Source organism: Eretmochelys imbricata, chromosome 5 (assembly GCF_965152235.1).
Source record: "Eretmochelys imbricata isolate rEreImb1 chromosome 5, rEreImb1.hap1, whole genome shotgun sequence".
Lineage (NCBI taxonomy): Eukaryota > Metazoa > Chordata > Testudines > Cheloniidae > Eretmochelys > Eretmochelys imbricata.
The window spans coordinates 102,337,516-102,356,081 of NC_135576.1; the positions used below are offsets into that span (position 1 = coordinate 102,337,516).

At 38.8% G+C, this 18,566-nt stretch overlaps 1 protein-coding gene across 1 annotated transcript in view; it reads right to left on the reverse strand.

Annotated features, from left to right (window-relative positions):
* GLIS3 (GLIS family zinc finger 3) overlaps window positions 1–18,566 on the reverse strand; it is a 247,866-nt gene that overhangs the window by 204,226 nt on the left and 25,074 nt on the right. The gene's annotated exons all lie outside the window — the stretch shown is intronic.

Genomic DNA, 18,566 nt, shown 5'->3' on the forward strand with positions numbered 1-18,566 from the left:
GTCCCTTTTACACATGACAAGAACAGAGAATTCACAATTATGTTGCGCCCATTTCTATGGTACCAGTGAGGAGAAATTATTGGAACTGAGCATCCTTAATAGGGAAGTAAGATGACTGAGGGCCCTATAATTTTCTGCAAATATATAAAGCGATGTTCTAAAATGGAATCAATTATGCATGCTAATCAAACAAGGACAGAATGAGAACGAACAGGCTTGAATAGCAAGAGGGACCATCTAGGTTCAATATTGGGGAAACCACTTTAAGAACAATCTGGGTAAAGAGCAAGCTTCTGAAGAAGGTTACACAATCACTTTCACAGTGTTATTCAAAGTGAGATAAGACTCCCAGGAATAGCTGAGCCATAATTAGGGAACGGTTTGAGTCCATCCCCGCAGAGCTCTGGGGGTCTGCTCACATGCATACCCTGCATCCATAATCCTGCTGGGAGAGGCACTGCTCCCAGATCTGGAGACCCACTGCACCACTAGTATCATTAGCTATATGAAAGGACTGGGCATAAAGGCAGGCCCATAACTCCTTAGCCCACACAGACAGCAGAGGTGTAGAGGAGAGAGCATGTTGTAGGTGCTGCAATGTGGGACAGACCTGCGGCTGCAGCCCGCAGTCCAATGGAAGTTTGGAGCCCTGAGAGAAATTCTATGAGAGTCAGAGTTTCTCTTAGGGCTCCCACTGTAGAGCAGAACTTCCCAGAGCTCCCTCTTACCACACAGACATAGCTAGTTTTTTAAAAGCCTTTCATCTATATTGCCATGATTCAAATTGATGGACTATTATACAGCAGTATGGGAAACTATCAAGATTGTAGGCAAGTGGGACATAACCACAAAACATTCAGAATATTTTGTGTCCTAAAGATAATGATTTAAGACTACCGAAGGGAAGTTTAACAGCTCACTTTTGTTCATAGAAGAGAAGATGAATGAGTTTAAATACGTCAAGTACATGAAAGGCAGATGATATAAAGTAAATGATTCCACTGACATTATGGTTAGGTATAAGTACTAAAATTATTTATATCTCTATTTGTTCTTTGTTCCAAATCCTCCCCAAGCCAGAAAGGAGAACACAGGGTGAACACGATGAGAAGTCCCTTACTACTGATTTAAATTATTCTCTACCTTCTGTCTATGAGTTCTAGCTATAACTGTGATGTATATTTCTTATTAAGAGTGCTCAGGGGGTTTTGAACTTCACAAAAAGGCATGTTAAGGCATTCATAGCAAAGGCAGGCTTAGGAAAAAAATCCATACCCTTCAATCTCCTCCTGATCAAACTAGATTCCCTTTAAAACTGGGAGGAAATAATCAAAGCAAACTCATTCAAGAAACTCCACATGATGTGGCAAACATTTCAAAAAAGAGTGAGTAAGGTTTATTTATGTCAGTTTCACAGTTCTACACTTCTTTTTAAACTGTTGCCTTTCTCTTTATCTGAGTAATAATAATGGAAATAGCTTACATTTACACAGGGTCTTTTATCCTTAAGGATCCTAATGTGCTGTATAAACCTAAACTAATGTACAAATCTTACATAGTAAGCACATCACCTTCCACCAAAATGCAGAGTGAGTGAGAGAGAAATGTGACAGCCATTTAAGCAGACACACTGTATCAATACTATACTATTTAGAAAGGGAAGTGAAGAATATTGTGTCCCATTGGAACTACAAGGGGAAAGAAATCAGGCAGCCCTTAATAACCCAACCTGAAATTTGACGGGGATATAAGGATTAGTAATACTCTTCTTACAAGAAATAACATGAAATCTTTAACAACTACAAGTTTTTTCATCCCATTGACCATATCCATCAGCACAGCACCCCTGCCACAGAGCTAGAGCATTGGTTCAGTGCTCCTTGCCAACATTACCTATTTTTAGAAGTAACAAAACTACTACAGTGATCAACATTACTACTTGGTCCCCTTACATCGGGAAGCTCCTGGATCTTATCTCCCACTCCATGATACCACCGACTGAATCACCATTTCCAGCAGCACCTGTGTGTGCTCTGTGGATTTCACCAACTGCTGACCTGACTGTGTTGCTTGTGCAACCTGAAAGGGTCAATCCACAAGGCAGCAAGGCTACATATCAATTACAAGCACTGGCAGCTTTCACACTCCCTTTCCATCCCTAATCTAACAGCAGAATGGCAGTAATTTCCTAATGATCTGACTGGCAATAGTTTAATACTCTGCCAAGCTGTTCTCTACAGAACAAGGAAAATGCATTAAAAACCACCTTAATAGTCAAAGAGCATTGAACAGGCCCTGAAATGCTCCAAGTAAAAATGTTAAAATTAACACTGAAGCACAGGAAGCTGTTATACAGTTCTTTATGGGTGGGGATCACATTCATGGAAAGGAGGTTGGAGTCCCTGAAAGTGAGTATCTAAAGATAATTCCACATAGCACATCTTAGCGCTACCTATAGAATCATAGAACCATAGGGTTAGAAGGGACAGCAAGGGTCATCTAGTCTAACTCCCTGTGAAGATGCAGGATTTGTTGGATCTAAACTATCCAAGACAGGTGAAAACCTTTGAAAACCTCCAGTGAGGGAGCTTCCATGTATCAAAACAGCAGCTCTCTGGCTGTAAAGGAAAATCATTCCTTACCAATCCATTAGAATTCTTTGAGGGGGGTCAACAAACATGTAGTAAGGGTAATCCAGTGCATACACTGTACATGAACTTTCAGAAAACCTTTGACAAGGTCCCTCTCCAAAGGCTCTTAAGCAAAGTAAGCAGTCATGGGATAAGAAAGAAGGTCCTCTCATGAAGCAGCAACTGATTAAAAGACAGGAAGTCATATAGGAATATATGACCAGTTTTTACAGTGGAGAGAGGTAAATAGTGGTGTCCCCCAGGGTCCCGTACTGGGACCAGTGCTGTTCAACATATTCATACATGATCTGAAGAAAGGGGTAAATAGTGAGATGGTAACATTGGCAGATGATACAAAATTAATCAAAATAGTTACGTCCAAAGCAGAGTTACAATGGGATCTCACAAAACTGGGTGTGTGGGCAACAAAATGGCCAATGAAATTCAGTGTTAATGAAATGCAAAGTGATGCACATTGGAAAACATAATCCCAACTATACATACGAAATAATGAGATCTATATTGGCTGTTACCACTCAAGAAAGAGATCTTGGAGTCATTGTGGATAGTGCTCCGGAAACTCAATGTGTGCGACAGCCAAAAAAGCTAACAGAATGTTAGGAACCATTAGGAAAGGGATGGATAATAAGACAGTAAATATCATAATGCCACTATGTAAATTCATGGAATGCCCATATCTTGAGTACTGCGTGCATTTCTGGTCACCCTTTCTCAAAAAAAGATATATTAGAATTGGAAAAGGTACAGAGAAGAGCAACAAATGTGATTAATGGTATGGAACAGCTTCCATGTAAAAAGAGATTCAAAATACTGGGACTGGTCAGGTTGGAAAAGAAACAACTAAGGGGGGCTATTATAGAGGTCTATAAAATCATGAAAGGTATGGAGAAAGTGAATAAGGAAGTGTTATTTCCTCAATCACATAACACAAGAATCAGGGCCCACCCAATGAAATTAATCGGCAACAGGTTTAAAACAAACAACAGGAAGTACTTCTTCATGCAATGCACAGTCAACCTGTAGAACCCGTTGCCAGGGGATGCTGTGAAGGCCAAAACTGTAACTGAGTTAAAAAAGAATTAGATACGTTCATGGAGGATATGCCCATCAATGGCTATTAACCAAGATGGCCAGGGATGCAATTCTAGGTGTCCCTATCCTCTGACTGACAGAAGCAGCGAGTGGAAGACAGGGATGGATCGCATGATGGTTTCCCTTTTCTGTTCATTCCCTTTGAAGTACCGAGCATTGGCCAATGCCAAAACACAGGATACTGGGCTAGATGGATCATTGGTCTGACCCAGTATGTCCATTCTTATGTTCTTATGTACACCTGCCTCTGGGGGTTACTATGAATTCTTCCCAGGGAGGCTCAACCAAATCCAAAGAAAACAGAAAGGGATTTTTTTTCTTTCTTGGCTAATCATTTGCACTTAGTCCTAAACAAAGAGTAAAGAACTTACTATTTAATAGATGTTCCTATGTTTTGGCTAAGTTCTTACTGGAAACAAGTCAGGAAAATAACATAGGTTGCCCCCTGTCCTCTTGTTAATAATATGCACCTTTTCGCTCCACACCAAAAATAATTCATCAGCTGCTGTCATTTTATAAGGTCTGGCCATCCTGGGGAAGCCCAACGAGTTTTCTGTACCGTAAGAGACAAATGGGTTTCCAAAAAAAACAAAAAACAAAAAACAAAAAATCAACACCCTGGAAAAGCATGCTATAGTAACAGAAGAAACCAATTTTTGCTAGTATATCACAACTGTGAATGCTTGACTAGACTCTGTATATAGGAGAAAGAAAAATAGACAAAGTGATTTGTAAAGAAAATACATACTTTAGCTCGGTGAACTTGTTTTTTAGCTTTGAAAAGAAGAGCCCTGCCTCAGAAATCTGGCAAATGTGATCTGATATTTTCCTCAGTGCTACACGCCCTATGCCACTCTCTAGAAATGTTAAGAAACAATAACAACATCCACTTTCTTAAATTCAAGGAGAGAGAAGCAGGAAACCAAAGACTATGAGATTATCAGGTTTCTTTTGGGGGACAGGCCATATTTTTGTTTAGCTGGTCAAATGAAAATTTGAAACCATACAATTAGACTGTTGTTTATACATGATTAACCATGAGCTCATTGGAATTTACCTGCCAAAAAAGTCAGAAAGGTGATTGGTGCAAAAAGGAACTGTTAAACAAAGAGACACAAGCCCCACAATACATTACATTTTTCACTTGTGAGTAAAGGGTCTGGTCTTGCAGTCCCTATATGCATGTAACTCCCTTGAAGTTGATGGGAATTAAGAGCATGTAATAACTGCAAGATAAGGTTCAAAATATTCAGTTGGTCTCTGAAAGGGAAAAAAGAGAAAACCTACATTTCAGAGAGAAGTGTTTAGGTAAATTTTAGTGGTGGGACTACGCCATAAATATACCTCACTGTTAATGGGAAACTTTTGCCTTTCAATTCCTCTAACTCAGAACTGGAAGGGAGTGAATATTGTCTGTGGTAAATTTTTCATTATGCTTTTGTTTTTATGAAGAAGGGATGGGGTCACAATCTCTACCATCAAAGAAACATTAGTTATCAACTAGGAATCTGCTATCATCAGCTCTCACTATTTGCGTTCCTTTGTTAATGCACAGTGAGTGTACCGGTGGATATAAAATACTACCGAAGCAGAAAAGTAGCATTTTACACTTCCTTTACACAGATGTAAATGATGACACAGGTTCAGTGGAGGTTCAGCCCTGTCCTCTTTACTCCAACTGAAATCAATGGGAGCCTTTCCACTGACTTCAGTGGGTTTTGGATTAGGCCTCAAATTCTAAGGAAAACTACCATTTATAAAATAGTGAATAATATTCATTATTTGAAATGATAAGAGGATCCTATTTCTCCTCTCACTCATACTGGTGTAAATCAGGAGATACTCCAGTGAAGTCAATGGAATCATACTCGTGTAAAACTGGGGAAAGGGCAGAATTGTTCCAGAACTGGCTGAAAGGAATAATTGCAGATAAGTAGTGAATAATTTATTCCAAATCAACATACTACAAGTAAATCAAAACAGTTTCCCCATCAATAATTAACATTAATAATTAACGAGTGTAAACAGTAAAAATATTTTATGGAAATATTTTAATCCATCCATTTCCTCATTCCTCAGCCTGACTATTTCCTTCTGTACCCTTTGTATTTGGTTAATAGCTAAGCCTCCCTCATCTCTGACATGCAATAATACACCACTGCAATCTTCCCAAGAATGTGGCCAATATGCACAGAATACAAGAAAATCTAACTGCTGTACTTTGACAAACTGAACTTCAAATAAATAGATCCTCTTGTTTATATCATTCTCATACCATTTTGAGAAGCAAGAGGAAGACCTTTTGTTTAAACATATTTTCTTCTAGCAGGAGATGTTGATGTAAAAGCCAGTTAATTTTTTGTCCCCAAGTCTTGGTATCTGCTAGTTGTGTAATATAACCCATATCATATCCTCCAACAATGCAACTATTTTATCTTGTTTTTGTAACTGTAAACTATTTTTAAAAATTGACAAATGATAGTACAGCAAAAATGTCCAACTAGGCCAAAACTGTTTTAATGTTCAATATTCTGAATTAGACACCACACCAAAAATCCAAATCAGTCTTCCAATTAAATAAATGGTGTATTATATTCAAAATCTTTTTTTAAATTAATTATTCTTGCATTGTCCATTCATCACAGAAAACCCAAACAATTCTTATAGTGATGCACTTCTGAGTTATGCAATATTAAGTAAGATGTTCATGTTAATTTAATTGGTCAGTATGAAAATGTATATATTGAAAGGATAGCATCATCTTAAAAACAAAAACAAAAACACTTCAGTCAAATACTTTTACCTAATATTGGTAGAAGTGACTCCTAAGATGACTGCAACAGACAAAAAAACTTTTTCTCTATTTCTTCAGTCTCTTTACTTTGTGCACTTGATAACACTTTGTGAATACTCATGTTCACAATTTCCCCCTGTATAGTCAGTCAGTTTTGCCTGTTGTTTGTGTGGGTCTTTCCTTCATCAAAAAAGGAGGGGAAAACATTTTCCAGAATGAGATTGTAAAACCATAAAAATTGGCGGAATGACTCAGGAGCCAGTGTAGTACCTGAAATTATTTGAACACATTTTTTTTAATCGGCTACATTTCAAGTAGCCTGACTTATGAGGAGAGGCTGAGGGAACTGGGATTGTTTAGTCTGCGGAAGAGAAGAATGAGAGGGGATTTGATAGCTGCTTTCAACTACCTGAGAGGTAGTTTCAGAGAGGATGGTTCTAGACTATTCTCAGTGGTAGAAGAGGACAGGACAAGGAGTAATGGTCTCAAGTTGCAGTGGGGGAGGTTTAGGTTGGATATTAGGAAAAGCTTTTTCACTAGGAGGGTGGTGAAACACTGAAATGCGTTACCTAGGGAGGTGGTAGAATCTCCTTCCTTAGAAGTTTTTAAGGTCAGGCTTGACAAAGCCCTGGCTGGGATGATTTAATTGGGGATTGGTCCTGCTTTGAGCAGGGGGTTGGACTAGATGACCTCCTGAGGTCCCTTCCAACCCTGATATTCTATGATTCTATGATTTTAAGTTAACAGTGCCCCTCTGAACTACCTTCCATCACTCCCACACCACAGCGTAGTTCTTCATGGGTTGTATATCTTCTCTAACGCATACACCTTTGCTACAGCTAAACTTTTACTGCCTGCAAGGTTCTGTTCATAGGGATCACTCAGAAAGGCCCTGGACCTTTACAATGGTTGCGGCTGGAAAAAACCCTGATGGGTCACTTAGAAGGGGAAAAGACCACTCCCGTGCCTCAAAGCTCCCTACCAACTCCAATCAGGTCCTTCCCCTAGATCCTACAACCCCACCATTGCTGACTTCTGGGGAGTTGGTGACTATCCCCATGCTTCCTCCTTGAGCACAGTGTCCCCCTCCCTGACATTTTCTAGCTGCAGGAGCCACCAGCCTGCCCTCCTCACCCATCAGGCTCTTCAGGGGACAGAAAGCAGCTTGTACCTTCCTCATAAAGCAGAGGAGGAGGAAAGACTCAGCCCACCTCCCCTCCCTGCCCCTCAGAAGACAGCCATGTTAAGACTGGAGTGGTGGTCTCCCTGAGCCTTTTGGGAAGAAGCAGGAGAGGAGGAGGAGGAGAAACCCGAGGACTGTGCCTACTGCATCAATCCAGGTCTGCGAATCTTTGAGAACTTGGGACTGGTTCACAGATAGGGCTAGTGCCCAGAACCGAACCTGACTTCAGGAGGGCTCGGGGTTGTAGCTGAACTACTCTACATTTAGCCAAAATTTCATTTGATCTGATAAACATTTCTGAGATACTTATACTCAAATACTTCAGAGTACAAGTTGGCCACTAACTGCTTTGCCAAGAAACAATTTTACTACATGTCACGTGAACCATGGTGGAGGTTCTCCTAAAGAATCCAGCTCCTGGAGTTATGTGACTATGTCAGAGTCTCTGCTTTTCTATTTTCTTCTCCCATTCACTTTCTAGCCCTCACAGTTACAGAGAAAAGCTTGACATTTAACCCAACTGCATCCGACGGACTCAGAAACCAGAAAACAAATAAAAATAACTGAATTTTTAAAAAATCTCATGATTCTTAATCTGATGGGTTTTTTGAGGCCTTACTCCTGAATTTTGCACACTTAGGATTGGCAACACTGTGTCAGTAAGAAACTTCCTCTGCTACAAGATCAAATTTTGTAAATTAGCTTGCATTAATTTCCAAAGTGATTTGCAGTTCAGTTCCATGAGGCAATCAGGCATGTACTTTCAGCAGTGCAAATCTGAGACGAAAGAGACTGACAAAGTATCATGAAGAACAATGTCTCCCTTCAAGTGGAACTGGGGTAAAAAATTATCCAGCACTGACCGGTGCAAACAATACCATGCAGGTAATTAACTTGGCTGGTTCAAAGCAGACAGCAATGAGATCACCTACTTGGAAACAATTTTTAGTGGCTGCGTTTAGACAAATGAAAACACTGGGTTTTCTAATGGCTAAACTAAGAATGTATTATAAAATGTGAACTTTGTGAGGCTTCCAGGAGAAAATGCTGTAGCACAAAGACAATTTGTATGAAACTTTTTTCACTTAGCTCTGGAGTCCGCATATATATATTTATAACATTTCATATTAATTACGTATTGGTATTTACATTAGCAAGACCCACATTGATAAAAAATTATTTTGGAAGTGCTGTTTTGTTTTGGATTTTTTTCTCATTTTGCATAAGGACGAATAAGTTATCGGTTAACTACACGTACCAGTCAACGTTTAACTGAAGGAGTGGTAATCTTTTAATGCTCTTATTTTTCACTATCAGTAAAGCTGCAATGAGTAGCTCTTAATTAATTATCAGCAATATTGGATAAAATGTGCTCTATGCAATATCAGTTTATTTTCTAAACAGATTTGCCAGCTGTTCCTGTTTTTCTGCTTGACATGACATAGTGCACGGAATATCTGTATTCCTCTGTTACAGCAGATCTTTTGCCCTCCATCTCAGTTCCAGGCCATCACCTATTTCACCACTGTATATGTACCCTCTGAGCTTTATAGACAGTAGTCAGTAACTTTATATGCACTCACAACTAACCAAGACATTTTCAGGTATAAAGAATTTTTTCTTGAAAGGTGAATAAACTACTTTCTCCCACCTGTTAATGACATACTCTATCCAGGCCTGATTTTCTTCTCACATACACCAGTATAAATCAGAATAATTCCACTGAAGTAAAGGGAGTTATACAGGTGTTAAAGCAGTGTAAGAACAGAATCAGGCCCTCCATCTCTAGATAGAGTAAAAGTAGGACAATTACAAATCTTCATCTCTTATTACTAGTCTGAACTTTAAAGTTTAGTTGTTACAATATCAACATCAGGAAAACTTTGAATAGCATCAAAATGAAAACAAACACACATGAAAGAACAAGGAAGCGTAATGGAAGTCAGGACAATGGTTCTCATTCCTGACTCTGCTACTGATTTAATGTTTGAAGTTGGGCAAAACAAGTGTACAGTATCAGGGCTCACCTATATGTCCACCATTTTTCATGCAAACTGAACTGCTTGACAGGTTTCAGAGTAGCAGCCATGTTAGTCTGTATCCGCAAAAAGAACAGGAGTACTTGTGGCACCTTAGAAACTAACAAATTTATTTGAGCATAAGCTTTCGTGAGCTACAGCTCATTTCATCGGAAGCATGAAGCTTATACTCAAATAAATTTGTCAGTCTCTAAAGTGCCACAAGTACTCCTTTACTTTAAACTGCTTGAGCGGTTAAATACAACACATATCATGAAAACTTTGGGCTATATTGTATATTGAATAGTACAGCTCAGCGAAACATGTACCAGAAAGCCACTTTGAAATTAAAGAAAGTTGCAGATAGCCACAAAATAAAGCTGGATGTAGCCATGATGTTGTATTGGAAGATGTCACATCAGTGGAATTCATCATAATGTATTGATGCAACATCACCAGGAAGACACTGCAAAGCAATGCTAGGACATTGGACAATGACCATGGGCAGCCTCATTTTTGTAAAGAATTATTTTTGCAAAAAATATCTTTAATAATTTCAAAGTGAAGCTATGTTATCTTGTACATAAGAACAGCAGACTATGGACATCAACAACAAGCCAAAACTTTACAAAAACAATGTCTTAGACTTCTACACCACTTCACCTCCCACAACACCTCCCTTGCAATATCATTTACCTCTCACTGTACCTTTGTGCTTTTCTTTAGATAAGGGATATATTTTTGCAATATCACGTGAAATTCTTCAGGTTTGTCATTAATCTTATGTACAGGCTGATCATACGAGGCAATTTCTGTCATGCCAGCATCCCAATCTTTTAGAAATGGGACACAAGAGCTTTTCCATCTTGGAACAATCACTCTTTTTGTACAGCCACGGGTAACTGGAGTTCATTTTTGAAAGGCTTTGTAGTTTCAGGTAGTGAAAAAACACAGCTCTGACTGTGACAGTAACTTATGATTCCTTGCTCTCTCCAGAGGTCAAGATTGTGCCTAATAAGTACAAACCAGTGTGAGGACAGCCTCCCTGGTGTGCACAGGGAGAGTGCATGTTGCAGCTCCTTTAAAAGAGTGCTGTATGTACTCCCTTCTACAGTCAACTAGCTTAGATGGGCTGTGTGGGGAGGGCATGACCCTGCTTCAGCCACTCTCCCATCAACATAGCGCTGTCCATACCTGTGCTTATGTTGGAGTAATTTATGTCACTCAGGGGAGTGGTTTATTCACACCCCTGAGTGACACAAGTACTGCCAACATCAGCTGTAGGGTAGGCATAGCCTCAGAAGCAGAGCTTCAGTGGTCTGTTACAATTTACACCAGCTGAGGATCTACCCCCAAAACACTGCAGGGCTACTGCATATGTGATGCAAAAATAGAGAGGTTCCTTGCACCTCTCTCACCTAGAGCAAGGCCCAGTCTCACTCTTCAAATTTTAGCAAGACAGTCCAATCTTATTCTCACCTTACCAACACAAATCATGTTCATTGCTGTCCTGCTAGACAAAGTGTGCAATGAACAAGCATACAATGAATGATTTGTCAGATTTTAAAATGTGATTGCAATAGAAAATTTCTAGTGAGTCTTTTAGTATAGACCAGAATATTGGAGTATTGTTTCTCAGTAAAGTGTCTCTCTCTCTCTTTTCCCCCAAGAGACTGACATGTACAAGTAGGACAAAACAGGCCAACTGCTACCACATAAGCTGAGAGGATGAACATTTTAACATTAACAGAGTTACAGGAAATGGCAGAGGTGTTATGCAAGCAGGATTGCGTAAATAACTTGACATTACACTAAATCCCTACCTACTTCCCAAGTTAAAGATATTGCCCAAGGATGCTACATTGCTGTAACTTTTAAACCTGGAGTTTGAGTTAAATATTCCACATCTGAGTTTGCAGGAAATTTAAGTGGCAATTTCCTCATCTATGCCAGTAATGCGAAAGTGCTGCTGCTCATGTTTGTTCCACGTGGGATCAGGTACAGAGCAGGGCATTTTAAAGAGACAGCTTCTCTTTTTTTATAGTTATCACCTATGCAGAACCTCTGCCTAAAGCAAACCAGCATTAAGAGCAAAATTTAATGTTGTTTCTCCTAAAGGATTATATGAGAATGTTATCCTAGATGTCAATTTAACCAGGCAGAAATAATAAGCATGCAGCCCACATAACATATGTATTCTAAGGGCTTTATGCTCAGTTAATTAGTTTAGCTATTGCTTTCATGGTTCATTTACAAGCTTCATGCTTCATTAAATATCAATACATCTCATCGCCTCAAAAAAACTTTTCAGTAAAAATACAATTGTCTTTTCAAGTGATAATCCTGTTAACTGATATATACATTTCAAGCATGTCTATCAGACACTATGAAAGTTTGAATTCTACAGTAGCACTATCTTGAAGCAGTAGGCAAATCTCAGGCTAGGCTAAAATGGAGGGGGGAGGATTTAGAAGTGAACGTCTTTTGTAAAGAAAAATAAAGACATGCATAGTTTTCAATATTAAATAAAGCAATGCCCTGACTGCTACATGCTCTCCTCAAGCCCCTCCATGATACCAGCTTAGCAGTTCTGGCATTCCTGCATGGAGGAAGGATAGTCTTGGCTTTCCTTTCTACAAATCAGAGAGAAGCTCAGTTCCTGCAGAGGTAAGCCCTTTTACACAACATATAATTAGCCTGTGGAATTTGCAGCTGCATGGTATCACTGAGGCCATGAATTTAACAGGATTTAATGAAGCTGTTAATGTGGCCAAACAGAACATTCCCAGTTACATTAGTTAGGATGCACAATTTTTATATAAGGGACATAAACCCTTGTGCTTCAGGACATATGCCAGCCTTTGAGTGGTTTAGAAGTAGCTTCACAAATGGGCAAGTTATTTCATAATTGCCAACACTGAGGATTATTGCACCTTCCTTTGAAGCTTGTACTATCGTCCTCACACTCCATGTTATTTTGTGGTCACTACTGCAGATTATATTAATACAAACAGAAAATGGTCCCATTCCGATAGTCTTAATTACACTGACTTTTACAGGCCAGCCATTATCAGCATTCTTCAATTTATGACCTATTTATGTTCCTTAAAAGCTGAAACGTTACTACACCATGACCCACACAAAACCTTCCACTTGTCTTTCCACTCTTATCCCATCAAGGCACAGGGACGCAAACCCTGGGAAAATTATACAAACAGCCACAAATATTTAAAACATGCATTGTCCCTACATGCTTCCACTCATCCCAAAGACGGGCATTTCTCTTTCAGTTTTATTCTTTCATTAGCCCAAGGCATGCTAATTAACTGCAATTTCCCAGGGCTTTTGTTGTTGTGACAAAAAAAAAAAAGCAAGCTCATTCCTTCATGTTAAAGTGCATCCATCTACCTTCCACAAAGCTAGTGGGAATAAGAGGTAGGATTAAGACCACTTGAATGACTCAGGCCCTGTAAAGACTACTCCAGTTCCTGCCCTCAGTCTTCATTCCTGCCAAAACTGATTTATGGAGAATCACATCTTAACCACAGCTTTTATTTCACCAAGGAGGAGGCTGCTGAGTTTACATTGTTTGGGATCTGAAATTGGCTACTGAATAACATCTAATGTAAAGATGTAGGAAACAATATTGGCATACCAAAGCAACTGTGTGCGTATGTGTATGGGGTGGAGGGTGAACAATCTGAAAGATTACAAGAATTTTTCATGGCTGGAAGTGCATAAAAGCCAGGCGTATGCATGTGTTACACTAGAATAAAACACCTTTGTTGAAAAGACAGAAAGTACTCTTGATGGAGACTGAAATCTTGTAAAGAAGTGCTGTAACCAGTGAGTGTATTGTGGGCAGTCAGAATTTTGTTTCTCTCAACCTTGCCTCTAAAAATAAAGAGCATGAGCAGCTTGAAATAAATTTAATGTAGCCAACTCTGGGTACAATATTCAAATGTACCTAAATGATTTAGGAGCCTAGGTTCCATTTGCAAAAGTGACTTAGGCATGTAGGAGCCTGAGTCTCCTTGGAAGTCAATGGGACTTGGGATCCTAAATCACTTCAGCACATTTGAAAATGCTATCCTATACAGTTATGTGATCATCTTTCATTGTAGGATTTATAGTGCATTTACCATGATATTCTGGCTTGATTTTCATTAATGGTGGACACATACAACTTTCCCTGAAATTAATGGGAGCTGAGGGGGTTCAGCATCTCTCAATATCAGGTCCTGTTAATAATTTTACTATTAATTTATTATTTTATTATCTATAGCACTTGAAATGTACATAAAGCTTGTCAGCTTGTAAAATATATATAAAAATTGTTTGTTAATTACAGATGATATGCACCCCATTCTACAAGACACAAAACAGAAGTTACCCTTGCCTCTCGGGCAGTTAATTAAACACTGCACATAAGTGTACACACATGGCTTTAGCTTTAAGGCTCAAATGAATTTCAATCTATTTCATTCTCCTGGGAAATAAAATTTAAAATGAAAAAAAAAACTGCGTGCAAAAATCATATCTTTGCACATAGGTAAGTCTTGTAGTTATTCACACTGTAGATGCTTTGCATTGTATCTACAGGTGTCTACACTATGAGCAGAGGGTGTGATTCCCAGCTGAGGAGAGATACTCATGCTAGCTCTCATCCAGCTAATGTGCTAAAAATAGAGTGGAGCAGCACAAGTCGGAGGATGGGCTAGCCAACCCCCAAGTATGTGCCTAGGGTCTTGGAAGGGTACCCTATCTTATCTAAATCTATTTACATAGCTATATGTAAACTTTTAATTGTAAATTACATATTTTAAACAGCAGCATATGGTTGCTAGCACAGTAGCACCATGTCATTAAAAAGACTGGAGGTGGACGAGGGATTTTAGCACTTGGTTTGGACAGTGCTTTGGAAACTGGGATGTTTGTGAAAAAAGCAAAGGCAGTAACAGGGGGAGTGAGGCGGGGGGGGGAGATAGCAGGACTACAAAGAGGAAGGAGGTGAGATTGGGATGGAGAAGAAAAGCAGCAGAGGTAAAAGCCTAAGTTGAAACATCCCACTCCCTCTACCTCATTTGACTTCACTGAGTCTGTGAAAGGCCCTTCTCCCCAAAGGAGTTGCTGCATGAGCAGCTCAGACACTGTGTACTCACTGGCAAAGTGCAAGCACTGAACTGGCTAAAGGTTATATACACACTTATCATTCCTATTACAGGCATTGACATATGTCTGTACAGGTGCTATGCAGGCCTGTCTGACATTCACAGTGCATGTATAAATAGAAAAGGAGGACTTGTGGCACCTTAGAGACTAACAAATTTATTAGTCTCTAAGGTGGCACAAGTACTCCTTTTCTTTTTGCGAATACAGACTAACACGGCTGCTACTCTGAAACCTGTATAAATAGAGGTATACTGCAAAACACTGAATTATCGAACCTTGAATTGAACTAAGCAGGCATGTTCCAGGCAAAAAGAGACATTCTGAAGGTATATATCTGGTACTTAAAAGGTATTGCTACAGGCACTGGGCAGTCACTACTAGACAGTAATGTTCCTTGTAGCTGCACATTTTTGGTGAAATAACTATGGACTGGGGGGCACAGAGCAATAACAAACCATGACTGAGTGTCTTGAAGAGCAGGCACTGAGAAATCAGAAAAAAACTAGTAATTCTTAAAAACTGGCAGACAGATCTGAGGAAGATGCATATTTCATATGCTCTTTGTTATTTATGGGGCAAATTTGCCATAATAGGTTCTGTCTTTTAGTACAAAGAGAACAGTTGCTGTGAAGGATCTTGGCTAATCTCAGTCTCTTTTGTGATTGTGTTATCACAAAACATACAGCAGTAAGCAGGGAGTTCAGACACCACAGTGAATATGGCCCTGGAAATGGCACCAGTTAGATAGCTATGGTGAAGATTCATTTCCATTTTGTCAGTCATGTCCACACAAATTTAGACCCTCCACGCAAATCATTACATAAATGGATACTAAGTTGCAATATTTTAAGCAATTAAGATATTCTGTAGGAAAGAGAGGCCAAAATAATTCTTAGAAGGATCAAAAAAAACCAGTAAACTCTAGCATACAGGGTTAAGAGCAACAACATACTTACTGCAATAAAAATAATTTAAACTCTATTATCAATAAATCATATTGCACCTTAACATCTGAATAGTTTGCTATTGATGCCACATAAAGCATACATGCTGAGTTTTTCTTTTAATTGTTCATAATAATAACAGTGCCAGAAATTCTAGTAATTAACATACTTCTAACAGAGTTGTCATGTTCCGCTCCAGAATAATCTGGGGCTTTTTGAATGTTCAGAGAATACAGGCATCTCCTATATGTTATTTTTCCAACTTCTTTACAAAACTATCTCTGCTTATTTAACATGCCTCTTCTATTTGGCAGTATGTCTCTAAACTGGAAATTAACCTTCTTTCAAACATATTTTTAACACATGAATCTCCATGAAAACGCTCTTATGGAAAAGTCTGAAAATAGAATTTAGTTGGGATAAAATGAACTAGTTTTCCATACAAATTATTCTAAAAACCTAGAGAGTATAATGCAGAATATATGTTTTTAAACCATTTCATAGAATTCTATAGCAAGGATATAATTTTTTTTTAAACTCTATAAAGTGTTTATATTTTCTACTAAGTTCTATAGGACTTTTCCACAAAGACTAAAATGTGAGCTACTTCAATGGAAAACTACAATTTTTTGCTTCATGCTTTAAAGAAAAGCAAACTCAAGATTCCAAGGCCACAAGGGACCATAAATGGTTTATAAACTCTGGAGACACCCAGGCAGCTTCATAGATACTAAGGTCTCAATCCACAAAACATTTACGCACATGCTTAACCTTAAGTATGTGCACAGTCATTCAAGTCAATGGGAATACTTGCATGATTAAAGTTAATGTGCATACATATTTGCCTACGCTTGCACTATGAACTGAATTCATACCAGAACTAAAATCCCTCCATTTCACATTTTAATATTTACACTTAGTCTCCAGATTTTAATATGGACCATTTGAATGTTTTGATGGGCAAGAGGAGAGCTCTTTACTCACACTGAGTAGTGTCTTACTCCACTAATAGCCCCATTGCTTTCCATAAGACTATCTTTGATGTAAAGTAATATTCTTCATAAATAATGGATTCACAATCTGGCCCTATAATATGTTCTGGATCAAATATTCACTATCTCTGACAAAGACACCTTTTAAAAACAATGTTTTCCTATGAATTTTTTTCCTATTGTATTTGTTGAAACTTGAATTTTTCAAACTCCTCTAACTAAAGAGCCACAGTCCCTCCAAACTCCAAGTTTCATGCTCTCAGACATTTTCATAACAGTTCAAAGAAGGACGATGTAAAAAATGAACCCTTCTCACAAACTTAAAGTTATTCTCCATATTTACTATAACCTACAATATTGGTTCTCTGCAAGACAAAACTGTCAATTTCTATTTTCTACTTCCATTCTTGGACACTGTCGGCCTGCTTCCTCTCTCATCAGTGCTGTTCGTCACAAGGGCCCTGGTCCCTGGGGAAACAGGCTGGAAGGCAGGGGAAAATCTGTGGGGAGAGATGAGGCTCAGGAAGATATGGGGAGAAGGCCTGTTAGGGACAGAGTGGGAAATATCGAGATTGACAGGACTTTCATATTGCCCACCAGACTGCTGTGAGATGAAAGCAGCTTTCTGTCACTACCAAACTGGGCTAGATTTGGATCAGCAATAGAAGTTAAAGATTTTACAACTCCTTATTAGATTCATGATCCATCTAGTCCCCTTTGTCTTTTAAACATTTTCTGGGGCTGACTCAAAAAAATGTTCCACATTTCAAGTAGCAGTGAAAATGCTCATAATAGTCTGAAATGTTGAGATATTCAACAAGCCAGCCCTATTTAATTTAATTTCTCTATAGGACATGCCATGAGGTAAATGAAAGTCTCCGTTTAACAGCTTCCATATTTAGTAAGAAAACAATTTTTTTTAAATGAGAGAGGAATTCAGAATAGTCAGAGGAAAAAATGTAACGAACTAATGGCATTAGACTCTGCGTAAGACTCCAGTTACAGTGAGCTGTTAAATATACAAAATTATGTTCTGAAACAGCTAATTTCCCCCCCCACCCCATCAGCAGCTAATACATGGCCCGATCCAAAGTCCATCAAAGACAATAGTGACTTAATTGAGCTTTGTATTAGGCCTAAAGTTTGTATGATCACACCATCTTTACAAATGAATAGAGAAATGTTGCACCCATTTGCTACTTATGCTCATAGAAATAGTCTGTTTAGCAACTGTTATAAATATAAAATGCATAAAAATACATATACATAAAAATGAACACACACACACAAAAAGAGGCCACATCTCTTCCTTCTGCATTTTTAAAGGTTTGCATACAATCAGGAATCTTTTATTAAGATTTCATCTGCTCCTACCAATGACTATCCCTCACTTACAAACATCCTGTTGATGACATCATAATCATTTCTATACGAACCAATTATGATATCATAAAAAACATTGTTAGACAAAATCTACTCAGATACATGCATGCAGCTTCCCTTAATTTCAGTGAGAACATCATGCTTGTGTAAGGGGACTGTTGCCCCCTTACTAACATTCAGTGGGGGTGTTTTAGTTGCTAGCTTCCAGTACTAAAAAGGGGGAAGGGTCTATGGGGAATCAGGACCCTCAGACTGCCAGCCCCCAGGAACAATGAGGAGAGGCCAATGCTCCAGGTCAGCCTGAATGACAGGGTGGGCAGGCTAATCAGGGAGTCAG